We start from the raw sequence: 16939 nt of genomic DNA on the forward strand, positions 1-16939 counted from the left end.
AAAAAAGAATTCCTTTTGTTTGTTTTAAATTTATTTTACACAAAAGTTTAGGACTTTTATTTTTTGATTGAGGCAGTACGAAGTCTGCCGGGTCAGCTAGTTATTTCATAAATACTTAACTACTTATATGACGACAGATAGATGACAGCTTACAAAATTTCGTATTGTTCCTATAAGTGTACCTGTTCCTAGACTTCTTTTTATGTTGTGCTTAACGACGTTTAGTTAAACACAAGGTAAATACTGTTTGTAATAGAAAAAGATAAACTCCATTTTAGACATCGTTATTGTTAGGTCACTGACGTTTTTATAGTTAGGTCAACGCTTAACAAAACACATGTCAAAGCCATGTTTAAATTATTTTGTTTAATTATTTGGTTAAGGTTTATTAAATCAATTCTTCATTATAATGAATAAATCATTTTGCATTTAATTGGTAATGTAGTCTTATTTTTTTAGAATACGTGGCGTGATGAATAGACCCTCACATACGCCCTGCCCATAACAATGCAGTATGGCTTAAGATTTAGACTTTTGATCGAACCCAATATTCTGAGCGGCACTTTGGGCATCAATTGGAGACATAAGTTGTTAAGTCTCATAAGCCCATTAACGGTCTTTTTCAATAACCTATCTATCCTTAGTTTTCAATAACCTATCGACATAATGCATTGGGCTATAACTATATTGGATACTAGCTGACGCGACAGACGTTGTTCTGTATATAATAAATAAAATAATGTTTTTATATGAATTTGTCAATAATATATCATAACATCAAAAATTACTTCGTAAAATATGCACCCTGCTGTCGTAATGAAATTGTTTCACAGCAGAACTGTCAAACCGTGCGTCAATAAATTCTCTCATAGATTAGTTTAAGATTATTTGTTATCATAGGAAATTGGAGTAATTAAATGCTTTATAATATTTTTGCAAACTAAGAAGGTAATTTTTTCGTATAAATTAGTAAAATTTTATTATCTAATATATAATATTCTCGTGTCATGGTGTTAAACATTGAACTCCTCCGAAACGGCTTGACTGATTCTCATGAAATTTTGAATGCATATTGGGTAGGTCTGAGAATCGGACAATATCTATTTTTCATCCCCCTAAATGTTAAGGGTGGTCCAATCGATTTTTTTTTTAATTTTTTTGACAATTTTTTTCAGTCAGCATTAAAAAATACATACAACTTGAAATTTTCACCCATTTACGATCAACAGTTACTTTTGTATCGCGATTTTAATATCGGCAATACAACGTTTGCTGGGTCAGCTAGTTATCTATAAATTGCTAGTATTCCATAACACGTATGAAGGTAAAAATTTAATCAATTATACAAAATCAATTTAGTTTTTGTAAGGCAATAGCGTGATAATATAATATAAAGCAATAATTAAACTTAAATTAACTCCCATACTTTTTTATTCCTATTATTCATAAATTTTTAAAACATTGAGTCATGGGTGAAGCCAAAGATGAATTATAATGTTCCTTATATAGCAAATATATGATATGGGTAAGATATTTTTTTCCAAAAGTAAAAATATCGCTGTAACGTTGACCACACCTCAAATACGACAAGGAAAATTCGGTTGCACATTTGCCTTATATTATAGACAGTCACATGATTATTCGCTTCGATACTCGTAATATTGACGCGTATCCTTTATCGATACTAGATTTTTTGCTCAATAATATTTATATTTTTTTATTTTTATTTTTTTTTATTTATTTATTAGGTTTATTTACAATTACTTACAATAATACACACAAATATAAAAAGTAGAACTAAAAACTAGGAACTAAATGTAGTGATTACTTACAAATAAACACAGCATGCACAGAAGTCTTTAATTTTAGGTATTATATAGAATAAGTTACGAATTAATTTTTTTTTTAAAGTAATAAATGAGTTATACACAGTTAGATCAACATTATTAAAGATTACCAATGATGCTGCAAATGGTCTTACGGAATTTGGCTAAGGAATCATATATCATGTCATTTTCAAGTTGTCTAAAGTTATGAAGTCTGCCTTTGTTCTTCGTTGTTTTCTATCAACATAAAATAAATTTTTTTATTTGATTAATGTCTTAAAGTCTGTCATTAACGGTCGATCCCAGTCCATAATATTTTGCCAATCAAATTTTAGATATTCTCAAGTTAGGTTAGGGTCCAAAAGGGTAGTAGGGATGAAGGGTCCTTTGCACAGGAAACCGGCTATATTATGGGTACCACAACGGCGTCTATTTCTGCCGTGAATCAGTAATGTGTAAGCATTACTGTATTTCGATCTGAAGGGCGCCGTAACTAGTGAAATTACTGGGCAAATGATACTTAACATCTTATAAAATCTCAAGGTGACAAGCGCAGTTGTAGTACCATTTAGAATATTTGGGGTTTTTCAAGAATCCTAAGCCGCACTGCATCCCTTATTTTCATAAAAAAAAATAAAAAAATTCTCATCACGGCCCTCACTTTTTCAGTATCCTAATCCTACTTTTACACCATACAGATGCTCTCTTTATTAATTCAACATTTGATTTTGTTATAAAGGATAACTTTGTTATAAGGCACATAATTTATAAGTGGTGGATTAATTATCTCCTTTTGTAATTTGAACAATGGACGGACAAACATTTGTGTAAGGCGTGAATAACGGGGAAGGTCTGTGAGAAATTCGGCCACCGGAAGTCATAACTCACTGCTAATAATGCGGATACAAAGTTTGAGCTTATCATACTCATTCGAAATTTAAATATTTGTATTCAAAATAGGTATGACATCACTTATTGAAAGTCAAAAACTACCATTCCAAAAAGAATGCCTCAGACCTGAGAAGAACGGGCGCAACAAACTCAGCGGGCTTTTTTTCATCAAAAAATATGTATACAAAGTAATATTGTACAATTAAACTTATCTTTAATAGCATGAGGGCAGTCGTTCCATTCCCAATATGTGGAATCATCAAGAAAGTCATTTATGTTATAGTAACCTTTACCATACAAACGTTGCTTAACAATTCTTTTGAATATCGTAGTACTTTTGTTTTGAACATTTTCTGGGATCTTGTCGTAAAAGAATGAGTGGAAATCAATATGTTAAATTAAAACGAATAATAGGAAAAATGTCAAGCACATAACCGTCATTACATTGGATGCGCTTCAAAGTCAAAGTCAAATAAAATTTATTCAATAAGCCTTAATTTTTTTATGAAAATAAGAGATGAGACCAGCAGGACGATCGGCTGATGGTTATTGAAACGCCATGCCCATTACAACGCGATGCCGCTCAGGATTCTTGAAAAACCCAAATTCTCGGCGTTAATACAAATGCGCTCGTGACTTTGACAGATTAGATGTTCAGTATCATTTGCCCAGTAATTTCATTAGCTACGGCGCCGTGCAGACCGAAACACAGTAATGCTTACACATTACTGCTTCACGGCAGAAATAGGCGCCGTTGTGGTATAATCTAGCCAACATCCGGTACAAAGGAGCCTCCCACTGGTGCCCCACCTAGTTTGAAGTTATTATTTAATAACATCTAGACACGTAACCAAATATGAAACATTTATCAATCGAAATCTTTTGAAAAGAAAATTACTAATAAAAATAACTCCATTCATTCTACTGACTTATAAAATGTTAGAAACTTTTCAAACATTTAATACTTAAAAAATTGCCTAAAGTATTATTTACGGAAACATTTTGTGATGAAAAACTATGTATCATGGACGTGTTCGCAAGGGCTTGAAATACCATCAGTGATCTTACAAGCACAGGATAACTTAAATCAAAATTAATATCTCAATCATTCCATATTAATATTGAATTAATCTTATTCAATAACACACCCCAGCGATAAATAATATAAAATTACAACACCAACATTATTATTTCATCGCAGATATTATAAATTAATGTAATAAAAATATTCCGGATGCTTGCGTTATGATGCACCGGAAAAAAGCCTTTTAAATCACTCGCACAGGAAACGGAAGTGGTGTGCCAATAAATATGGCGGCTACACTGCAAATATCGGTGCTTATTTCATGAGTGGTTCGCTCCGTTTACTATTTTTAACCCTCGCTTACGTGTGCTGTTATTAATATGTGTAATAAATACTTTCCTCCCTATAATTTAGTTCTGCGAGTATTATTTCTGTATTTTAGCAAACCTTTAAAGATGTGAAGTAATTTTGAATACAATTTTCTGTTAGGAGCGTAAACTAAGAATATACTAGTCTATAGGCGACCCGACAGCCCGATTATTAGAGTGTTTTTCAATGTGTACGTAAGCTAGTTCCATATTTAAAATACTAAGGAGTTATTTGTTATTATTTAAAGTGATAACCCTCACTTCTGAGATTAATTACACAAATTACCAGTTCTACAAGTGAGAGGCTCCTTTGAGCCGGATACCGACTAGATTATGGATACCACACCGGTGCCTATTTCTGCCATGAAGCAGTAATGTGTAAGATGAAATTACTGGGCAAATGAGATTTGACAACTTATATCTCAAGGTGACGAGAGCAGTTGTAGTGTCTTGTAGCTCAGAATTTTTGGGTTTTTCAATGGTTATTGAAAAACCCAAAAAGCTGAACGGCACTGCATTTTAATGGGCAGGGTGTATCAACTACCATCAGCTTAACGTCCTGCTCGACTCATCTCTTATTTGATAAACATTATATACAGAACAACGTCTGTCGGGTCAGATACATAGATGTATAGAATGTCATTGGGTGGGTGTGTTTGTTTCGAGTTTCTATTAGCTTATTGTGCCATCTTTCCCGACATAGACGTAATGCAACTAGGAGAAACATTGCGAATTGGACTGATGAAGAACAAGAAATTGCAGGTAAAAAGCACCGCGTTAGTATGGGCTCGACGTTGTGTTTCTGAATCACAAGAGCAAAGCGAGGCAGCCGGTAAACCTCAGAGATCAACAACTAGATAATTTTCGATGCACAAGAAGAAATTTATGAAGTACTGATTTGAATCGTGCAGCGTTTCGATACGATTGCAGTACTGATTACCGCTTGCATACTAGCGTTCACATTGGGTCGATGGACGTTGTTTGTAAGTATTTTCCGGAGAAACGCCAGGATTGTGCTGCCTTAGTGGGAAACTACCGAATCACGACATTTTCTAGCAAACACTCAAAAATACAATGTTTGTTTCCAAATGTCCTCATTTGGGGCAGACATTGTCTAAGAACGACGATTTAATCCGATATTCAGGGTATTAATTTATTTATATTCTTACACACAATACAGTAGAAGAATAACATACCTATTATACTTATCCCTATGTATTATGTATGCTAATTCTAAAAATAAGTGTTTACAAATCAGTAATACGGACTTTGCTTTTGATTTTGTAGATACAAGGACAGATTCACCATCGAATTGGATCATTGCAATCTCTCGAAGATGCACACCATAAATTTTAACAATCATATTTCATGGGCACTATGAAGGAACAACGACATGAAGAGATCAATGCAGCAATGATAATAGCAATTCTTCATGGTCTGCAGCAACTACTTCATGAACATTTTGCATGTCGAGTTAGCCCGCAAATCTTTAATTTCCGATCCGTCTTGCATTCGCCATGACCATTAACAAATCTCAAGGCCAATTCTTGATAGTTTGTGGTCTGAATCTAGAAAATCCATTTCCCATGGTCAATCTCATGGTCAATCAAATATCTCTCTTATAAGAGATTTCCACGTATATAAAACTCATCACGATATCTCTGGAACCATAAGGCGAAGATACTTGAAATTTGGTAGGAATATTCCTTTCGTCGAGTAGAGGTCAGCTAAGAACGGATTTTACGTTATCCATCGGCGAGAGTATTTTTTAACATAACAACGTCTGTCGGGTCCGCTAGTATATATATAAAAGAGAATGTATGTTTGTATGTTCCCTAATAACTCCAAAACTATTCGACTGACCTCAATGAAATCTTTTGTAATAGATTCGTTGAAGTTCAAGGAAGGTTTACATATTATTATATAATATTTATATCGCAAAACAACGTTTGCCAGGTCAGCTAGTATTTAATAAAGTCAAATAAACTTTATTCAAGTAGGCTTAAACTAAGCGGTTTTGAATCGTCACTATATGCGTACTAAGACTGCGTTCAAGGAATTCATTGAGAGAAAAGTTTTATGAAATAAATATTATGACAGTACACTGCCAGTACATATACGAGAACATCCAATACGCTCATTAGCCAGTTTAAAAGGAATAGTGATGTACACATTGTCAATACTCGAAACAAACATAAACTCGCAATTCCATCTATAAGGCTCCGTAAAATTGCTAAAACTTTTAAAGTGGATTGTGTTATATTTTATAATAAACTCCCAAATGATTTTAAAATATTACCTATTAAAACTACTACCTTACTAACTGCCCTGACAGACGTTGCTCTGTGCATAATAAACAAAATACTGTTTTTTTATGAATTTGTCAATAATATTTCATAACATCAATAATTATTTCGTAAATATACTCCCTGTTGTTATAATGAAGTTTTCTCACAGCAGAACTGTCAAACCATGGGTCAATAAATTCTCTCACAGAAAATATGTCCATACAAAACAAATATTGAAAATAAAATTAATTATGTTTAACAAATCAAAATAAATACTATCCTATCTCCATGAAGTAGTCCTCATTAAAATCCGTCCTTAAGTTTTGGAATTCACTGGAAACAAACATCATGACAGTGAATTTATATATTATATTAAGATATAAACTAGAATCTTTAGGCATTTTAGCAACACCACGTCATATACAATTATAAACTGTCATTTTGCACTCGAAAAAGAGTTTATCAATTTTATCATAAAGTAATTCCTATTTTGCTCTATGCAGAGATCCATTAATGCATTCAGTAATTCAATTTTCTTTTCAAAGCCAGACAAAAATAAAACCGTAGAATTTCGAGTGAAGTTCGTTCAACAAACTAATTCGTGTGTAAATACCTCTTACACGGTTATTATGAGCAGGTTAAGTGCCTCCGTACTTGCTTTCATATATTCAACTCTGTGGTATAATGAAAATTTCGCAACACGTATAAGAAGTTTCAGTCATCATGAATTGATCAATTTTATAACTCTAAACATTTTATTGTGTTTCTTCGAAAGTGATAACCCTCACTTCTGTGATTAATTACACAAATAAAATTAAAAAACAAAATTTTATTAACGATAGTGGACTCGAACCCGAGACCTCTCACGTTCCGTGCGAGTGCTCTTTCAACTGAGCCAACTGTTCGAGTGACGTATCGTTGATAAAATCTTGTATGCTTTGTTAAACAAGCCAATCTCAATGCTACCTTGTGCGGTGTTTCCGGGACGATACGACATGGGTACCTTCAAAAAAAGCGCGTTCATCTTCCTTAAAGGCCGGCAACGCTCTTGTGATTCCTCTGGTGTTGCAAGAGAATGTGCGCGGCGGTGATCACTTAACACCAGGTGACCCGTACGTTCGTTTGTACTCCTATTCCATAAAAAAAAAAAAACTCAATGCTAGTAAGTCTATGGTTGCTACGCCGCAGGACGACACAGACACTTTGCCATCACAACATCGTCGAGATAACTACTCTTGTCCTATATTATGCGGCTACATTAGGGAAATAGATAGCTATGAGCTGATGTCTGATAATTGAAATATGTCCTACCTACTAATTTTCAAATACTGCACCACTGGTTGACACAAATGACTTTTATTACATTTACAGCCGTTCCCAATATACTATCTACAGATAGAGATAAATTACTACCTTCTACTGTCAATAATCCGAAGCTGTCCCAATATACCCGATAAGTCATTCTTATCGCCTTATATTGGGACGCGTGAATAATAAACATCACCATAAACAAACTTCTACCGCTGGTAAGCTATACGTCCTCTCATTGACATACAGCGTGTACGGATAAGGTGAGTTAACGTCGATAAGTTTATTGGGACAGAAAAGTCAACGATGGTTACGATTTTTATTTCAAGTAGGCCACAACCGGAGATCGACTGAATATTGGGAACGGCCGTTAATGTACTGTTTCGATTTAGTAAATAAAGAATGTTTGATGGGTGTCATACTAGTAGTTCCTTATTTAAAATTATTCTCTTACAGGGAATATCAAGAAAATTTAAATAAGGTAAAGTTCTAAGTTCATACCTCTTGTCATATTATTATTCAATAGTGATAAATACATTTTAATTCACTCAAATAGCTAAACTTGAAGTTATTTAAAATATCTCATTGCACAAATAAGATTAATAAAAATGTTCTCTATTCTATATATTCAATTTCTCTCATATTTATGTTAAATTCTGCGCAAAACCTTTTCCAAAATATAGCAGTCCCTTTAGGTCCTGTTCAAATTGAAAGCAAATGCAATGAATGGGTCTGTGCTCTCTGTACGGTGCACAGAACGGAAGCAATTGAGAAGGCATTTACGTATTTATCCCTTGATAATGTGGAATATAAAAAGCCCAACAGTATGAAAGAGAAATACAGTACTGAAAGGTTAAAGATTCAATGAAATCTTCCAAATTTCTATGAATAACTGAATGGACTTTACCGCTGAATATCAAACGTTATTGAAAACCCGGTATTGAACCTTATTACATCAATTGAGGATGAATTTTAATGACTGGAACAATAATTAAAATATTTAATTAATTTACAGTGAATAAATCAAAGTATTGGACACAACTCTTTTATTTGTCTATCAACTTTATACATATTAATATAAGTACTAAAAAATATTACAATAATAACTATTATTATTTAATTATAAGCTTAATTGTCAGCAAAATATATTTTAAAGATAATATATATATCAATATCATCTCATTTGAAAAATTTTATAGATTTTACATATTATGAATTGAATTGGACAGCTTATAAGCTGTAAAAATTTCTAGAAAATTTAATAAATATTGTGGAATAAGTACCTGTTCGACAATAGCAAAAAGATATGGAAGGTCTTAGCATAAAAAGAGAAATCAACCGAGCCGTTTTTCTACGCATTTAGTTTACTCTATTTTGATAATTATAAAACCTTAGATAATTTATACGTCCAGATAGAGTCTCTTACTGTTAGACCAGAGATAAAAACAGGCCAGGAAAATTTATTTTGTGTGCGTGACAAGCCACGGCGTACCCTGGTGTGCGTGAATTCTATAGATATATCTAGACGTATAAATAGTCTAAGATAAATAATAATAATCAAATTTTTCTGAACAGATTCAATTGGAACTTTTTATTTTTTGTAAAAAGGATACCTAATTACAGGATTATACTTAAGAAGAGGTCTCAATATAGGATTAAACAGTATTTCGATTGGCTGAGTGTCCTAAAATCTCTAAGGCTACGTAAAATAAGACTTGTTTATATTTAAGAAGTGTTTTATGACTTTTGTGCAATACTATCAATGTGTCTATGAAATCTTAATTCTATTATTAAGCCTAGATCTTTAATTTCATTGATGTTAATTGATATGTTTTCTGAAATTTTATCGTTTTGTTTAATAAGAAATATAAACAGTAAGGGGCCTAAATGCGAGCCTTGGAGGCGCTAGAAAGTTGCTGGGTGTTTATTTGTGCTGTCAATCTAGTTTTTTGTATCGTCTCTACATGACCAAAGCATTTTTTTTATGAAACTAAGGGATGAGACGAGCAGGACGTTCAGCTGATGGTAATTGATACGCCCTGCCCATTACAAAGCAGTGCCGCTCAGGATACTTGAAAATCCCCTGAGAAAAAAATTCTGAGCGGCACTACAACTGCGCTCGTCACCTTGAGACATAAGATGTAAAGTCTCATTTGCCCAGTTCTTTCACTAGCTACGGCGCCCTTCAGACAGAAACACAGTAATGCTTACACACGCCGTTGCGCCGTACCCATAATCTAGCCGGCATTCTATACTCCTAAAAAACAGAAAACCCCAGCGATCGGAGTGGGAAACACCCAACCCAAGAGCACGTTAATTGTGTAAAGGACCATTGCGAATCAGAATGAGAAAATAATTATCTTAAGTAATTAACAAACATTATATTGCCAAAAATTTTCCTCACAATAACAAATATAAACACACATTCAGATAATATATTGAATACAGCCAACAAATATAATTCTCTATTAGCCATCGCTGCTAAGGAATCCTTTGTTCATTTAATTCTAGTCAAGTCCAAGCCCTCGAGAGCTCGTTGAGGTTCGTTAGCACAAGTCATTCAGCGTTCAGTCGAACCGACACGGACGCAAGTGGTCAAGAAATCGGACAATATAAATGTTGGAATCTTTTATCGTAATATTCCTGACTATCTTGTTGAAAAACAATATTTTATTTTATTACTACATATTGAATTAGGATGAAGTTATGATAGAAGTTCAATCTTCGGGACAATATTCGTTATGCTCACTGAATGGCATTGCTTGTGCTCCTTCCCTCAAATATGTGCGAAGGGAACGATGGCTGGTCCATGCGTCAATTCGTGAATGGGTGCTGCTTGTGCAGGTCGAACATTTATAGTTTACAAATCATTGTATTTGTTGGATGCATATCGATCATGTTCACGAAGCATCCTTACACAAACAATGAGTTCAAACTCTAAGGGTTGATGCATCCATTATACGATAATTTATATTTATACAGTTAATAATTATTAATTACTTTTTATGAAAAAAAATATATTACTTAAACACGACTCAATATATTGAATGTAGTACCTTACAAACTATTTTTTTATGTATATTACAGCCATTGTAAAATACCCTATTTGATTGAAAAGAGTGGCCGTTGAGTTTCTTATATGTTCTTCTTGCGAGCTCAACTTTTTACGAACAAATATTTCTTAAGTAATTGAATAAAGTTTATTTTACTTTGACTTTGGTAATAGGATATGATGATTTCTCCTCATCAAGTGAGCCCTGACTGCACTCTGATGAAATAACAAGAACACATTCATATTCAAAAACAAAGAAAGTATTTAAAGTATTTTTAAGCAAAAGGTACTTGCTTTGATTGATCAGCTAAGAAAACCTTCCTCCCAAAAAATATGCCTAGAACATATTGTATTTCATCGGGTTTAGTAATTGCACTGTAAAAGAAGATGAGAAAGCAAATTATCTGTGTTCGAAGCCATAGATTTTTTTATGACATTAAGGGACGAGACGAGCAGTACGTTTATCTGATGGTAATTGATACGCACTACCCATAACAGTACAGTGCCGCTCGGGATTCTTGCAAAACCCAAAAATTCTGAGCGGCACTATAACTGCGCTCGTCACCTTGAGACATAAGATGTTAAATCTCATCTGCCCATAATTTCACTAGCTACGGCACCCTTCAGACCGAAACACACATAACTGCTTCACGCTATATTGCTTGTATCTAATTCTAGTAGGCTTCATAAGATAACATAATAGCTTTAAGGGTAAATGTTTACACGTCTATAATAAAGTCCCAGCCACTATTCAGGCATTATCTATAAATAAATTTAAATGTTTTATAAAAAAAATGGCTCTGTTGTAAATCCTTTTACTCCACTGCTGAATATCTTAATGCTCGGACAGCCTGGGACTAGATTGTGATTATTTTATAGCGATAGAAATGACATTTGAAATGAAATTTTTATTGAAAAGAGCGCAAAAAAAGAATGCTGAGAGAGTTTCTTGCGCGGCTTCTTCTCTCTCAGAGCGCCATTTGTTTCGGAAACAGTAGTAGTATCTAGTGGTTATAGTTAGAAATGACATCAAAAATAATTCTAAAGGAATCAATTTTGAGAAAATAAATGCCTTTTATGCCTTTTTATGCCACGACAGAAAAGGCGCCGAGGCATCCTGGGCATAGGAGCCCACTGGTATTTTTCATAGAACAGGTGGTTTTTATGTGACGATATTGTATTAATTTGTAGATGTAACTTTGATGCTGTGCTTCTTGATTCATATGACCTTTTAATTATACATATTTTCAATTAAAAGATATCATGTTTTTGTCGAATTAAACAAAACATTTGTAATATCTTTACAATTTTCAGTCACAAACAGCTATACAACGAAATATTGTATTTTTTCATAGATAATTTAGATACTCTTTTTGACTTCAAACGAATTATTCTCAGTGTTAAATATAGCATTTGATTCACTTAACTTGGTGACTATTTATTATTATAATTTTTATTACATCTATAAAAATGCTTATGCACAATATTCAATCGAAATCTCAGCATCATAGTTTCGGGTACCTCCTTCTCTCTCAGCTGGTGTAACAATTTCTTCCCTCACTCACGACGGCTTTTAAATTTTTCTCTATTTATTCATAAAGAGTTGGTAAGAAACACAACATGAATTCTTTAAAATTATAATTCAGGAAGGATTCTTGATATAAACAGGTTCAGTAAATAAAATACAAAGACGAAACTCACCACTATCATATGCTTCACTGACTCAACGCACAGTAGCGTCGTGCCATTCCGCTTATAGTGATGTACTATATTATATCGATAAATACAAAAGTTGTAACATTACTACCGAGTATATTTTTATATGTACGGTGAATAACTCAATATGAGTCTCACCTATAAGCACATAAATTATTAATTATTTAAATAAAAGCATTTGTCATAGGTTAATTAAGTTTATATATGCTGAGCAATTATCGATGTGCTGACTATTTTCAACAGAAACAGAATGTCGCTATCATGTGCTTCATTAGTGGAATGAGTGCTAGTGTTGTGCTATTCTGATTTAAGTTATTTATACATAGAATTAACTCTAATATATCGATGGAAATTTTAAGAAAATAATCACGTGAATATTGTGCAAACCCCACTTGTAACAAAAGTATTGGTTTTTCCGTTTAATAATTATAATGATTGTTTCACTACAAATTAAAATAGGAAAGAGATATTTAGCTTACACTGTTCATTTTTATGACTTACATATTATATGAAAGAATTAGAAAGTGAGAGATAGATATAATAAAAAACATTAATTACGTCTTTATCCATCGATAACAGCTATTCAATCACTAACTGGGCTCGGTTGAACCACAGTCTCTCAATTATCTATGAGTTAGGCATTTATATCGATGTTCATCTAGAAAATTAATGTACTGAAAATGGTACCTATCGATCGGTCTAATAGAACTGATGAAATACCTTGTATCAAATTGATCTCAATGATTTGTTGCAGCGTGTTGCAATTATTATTTCACGAAGTATTTTATTTCTCCTCACCCTGAGGTGAATACTCTTAAGTATATTCATACTAATCGATTAGTTTAGTCGTGAAAGAGACTCAGACTCTAGAGGGACGAACAAAGATGTATTCATACTGATATTATTAGTATGAAACAAACAAAGAGTTATTTGGTTTAAATTAATATTAATTTATTTATGTAATTAGCCAAGTTATTAATAGATAGACATGTACTGCTACGCTGATGTTGGTAGATGTGTTTTCAGTGGATGTTTTTGGCTTCTTTTTAACCGACTTCAAAAAAGGAGGAGGTTCTCAATTCGTCGGGTTTTTTTATGTTTGTTTCCAATAATCGTAACTAGAATTATTTTGTATAAAAATACGCAATTATTTTTATACTTTATAGTGCATATTATATCTATTGTTTTGGAGTGTTATTGAAGTCGGTTGTTTTTTGTTAAAAAAAATATGTTTAATTTTCGAGATAATGATATAACATTACATAATTAAGGAGTCGGCTGTTGTGAGACAACAGTTAATTAGATTCATTCCATCTTCCCATTTCGGGAAACTATGATCGCGCGTTAAGCCTCAGATAGGCTTCATTTTGGCGCAGCGTTGTCAATGCGTATTATCATACGTGTTTTATAGATTGCTTTTAATTAGGATGATTTGAGTGAATGTATCTGAAAGATATTGATACAAGCAATAAGACCATGTAAAATACCATCTTATGAACAAAATAAGGGTCAGATCTTGGCGAGGGAATAGTGTGCCGTACGGCACTCTCGGTTTTGGTGTATCTGATCAGGGGCACTGCCAATTTCATCATCATCATCATCATCAGCTGGAAGACGTCCACTGCTGGACAAAGGCACAAAGATTTCCACGATGTTTGGTCCTACGCTGCCCTCAGCCAACGTATTCCAACGATCTTGACCAGATCGTCGGTCCATCTTGTCCCTCACTCCGAAGACTCCGTCTTCCGGTACGTGGTTGCAATTCGAGGACTTTACTGCCCCAACGGCCATCTGACCGTCGAACTATGTGCCCTTACCACTGCCACTTCAATTTCGCAATCATTTGGGCTATGTCGGTGACTTTGGTTCTCCTACGGATCGATACGGTAGCACCAATAGCCCTCTTCTTCGTTGCTGTTGGAAAAAGAAACAGTGCAATTACTCTCCCAGTACTATTTTTATGCTCTTTAATAAAAAACTCTATACATGATGCAATCGTTAATTGTGTTTACTCAAGTATTCCATAACTATTACAGATATAAAAAACTATAACATGATATCGAAAGTACGTTAACTTATTAGTAAAGTGACAAAAATATTTTTTTAATAATCAAACGAGAAGTGTGCAAAATTTTAAAATTAAACACCTGTATACATTTAGTATGAGATTAGCAAAATGGTTATTGTACCGCACTACAAGAACATCAATCCGACATTTGCTTTGAATACAAAATTTTGTATTTACTAAGAAACAAACATTATTCAATAAAAAGCTTTTATTAATTTGTTAGATTAGTAAACAGTTTCTCTTTAATATCAGTACAAAGCTAAAATAACCTATTAAAATAAGGACACTAAAACCTTTGTACTAATCTCATACATTACATTTAGTAATGGAGTGTTTAATATCCAATATTTAGATATTTCTCTAATATCCTATTTATGTCATTTTACTGATTGGGTAACGTATCTCCGATACAAAAATAAAGTTTTTTGATATCTGTAATAGTTACTATATAATCGTATGGTCACACTTTACTATTACATCCTGTATATCAATGTTTTAAAAATGTATTATTTTCTGTTTTCTTTTAATTTATTACTATGTATCACATGCTTTAAGCCGAAAAATAATAGCAAACGTAAGACGCTATGAGGGCAGAAATAAACATGGCGACTTTACTTCAGATAGGCTGATATATATTATTATTTCATCTCTCTATCTCTCTCTCTCTCTCTCTCTCTCTCTCTCTCTCTCTCTCTCTCTCAGTCAGCTCAGGGAGCTTCATCCTGGTTTATCTCAAACAAAACAGCTCTTCCACTCTGTCAATACTGGTCCATTCCCGGATTTTTTGATAGCTATGTATTCCATTTGTGTTCGTCATGTCGCTTGGGCTCTATTTCGTTCATCATTATGAATTCTTAAAGGTGTCTTGGTTAATGGTTCTTAATGTCTGACATGATATTATGTTTCTTATTTCCGTTTGATACTCTGCAACAACTGTTACACAACAAGCTCTTTAGCGTATGTTTTTACGTTCAGCCCCAAAAATATTTTTTCTGCGAAACTTTTACGCGAACATTTGAATATTTGGTGGGTATAGTTAACATTACTATAAAGTGTATCGCTCCAGTGGCTCTCAACGCCTCATTTGTTGGCTGTGATGGACGGACAACGACACGTTTACGAATAAACGGTGCGTTGGAGAAGAGGTGAAGGTTTATTATGTGTATACTTTTTACTACACCAACTGTGATTATTGACTGAATTTATGCTTGTATACCACGTATTTTAACGAGACGAGCAGGACGTTCAGATGATGGTAATTGATACGCACTGCCCATTACAATGCAGTGCCACTCAGGATTCTTGAAAAGCCTAAAAATTCTGAGCGGCACTACAATAAATTGCTCGTTACCTTGAGACATAAGATGTCTCGTTTGCCCAGTAATTTCACTAGCTACGGTGGCCTTCAGTCCGAAACACTGTTATGTTTACACATTACTGCTTCACTGCAGAAATAGGCGCCGTTGTGGTACCTATAATCTGCCGGCTTCCTGTGTAAATGAGCCTCCCACTGGTGTGTTCACTGCTTTTAATTTGTCTTGGTTATTATTGATAATGTTATGTATGCACATTGGCACATTAACGAATTTTCTAGCAAGTGTGATAATCATATTTTAAAAAATACGAAAAAAGAAAATAAAATATTCTACTTCTCGTTTAAATTAAGGAAGTTTATCATTTTTGGGTGATGTATACGATTTTACAAAACGAACCCAGAGAATGTACAAAACAAACGAGTTACAAATTCATAAAGGAGTTGTTAAAAATATATATTATGTGGTAAAACTGACCAAATAATTATAATAATAAATGACTTTCTTAATGATATCTAGAAATGAGTGACCACCCTCAGGTATTATTAATTTCCTGTAAATATTTATATGTTTTTGGGTGATTTTTGACGTTCAATAATTGATTTTAAACATGCCTTCACTGACGTTAATGTATAGAACGTCATTGCCTGACTTGAATAAAATTATATGAATTTAAATATGGAATGGAACCGAATCAAGCCGTGCAAATTGATATATATTATTTTATTATTTTTCTATTTGGGTCAAACAAATAAACGTCTGCATTATTTGAGTGGAATTTATTTAGTCTCAATAAAGGTAAATTGATGGACACACATACTGCATGAGAGTTCAGGATTACTTTCAAATGAATATTTTTGATAAAAATGCATACTTTTTAGATTGATTTAATTAAAAAAGTGAAACTTCCCATTAAACATGCAAAAAACGATTGCTAGGAAGATTTACCTTTCTAGCTTTTTCTAGGGCTCTTTGTTCGAACCAATGATCAACTAATTGAATATAAGAATTAAACTAACCAATGAGATCATACTCCTGAAAAATTGTAGCAAAACAAGATTAAGAAAAGGAATTTTTGTATATCC

This window comes from Leptidea sinapis, chromosome 28, assembly GCF_905404315.1.
Source record: "Leptidea sinapis chromosome 28, ilLepSina1.1, whole genome shotgun sequence".
NCBI lineage: Eukaryota > Metazoa > Arthropoda > Insecta > Lepidoptera > Pieridae > Leptidea > Leptidea sinapis.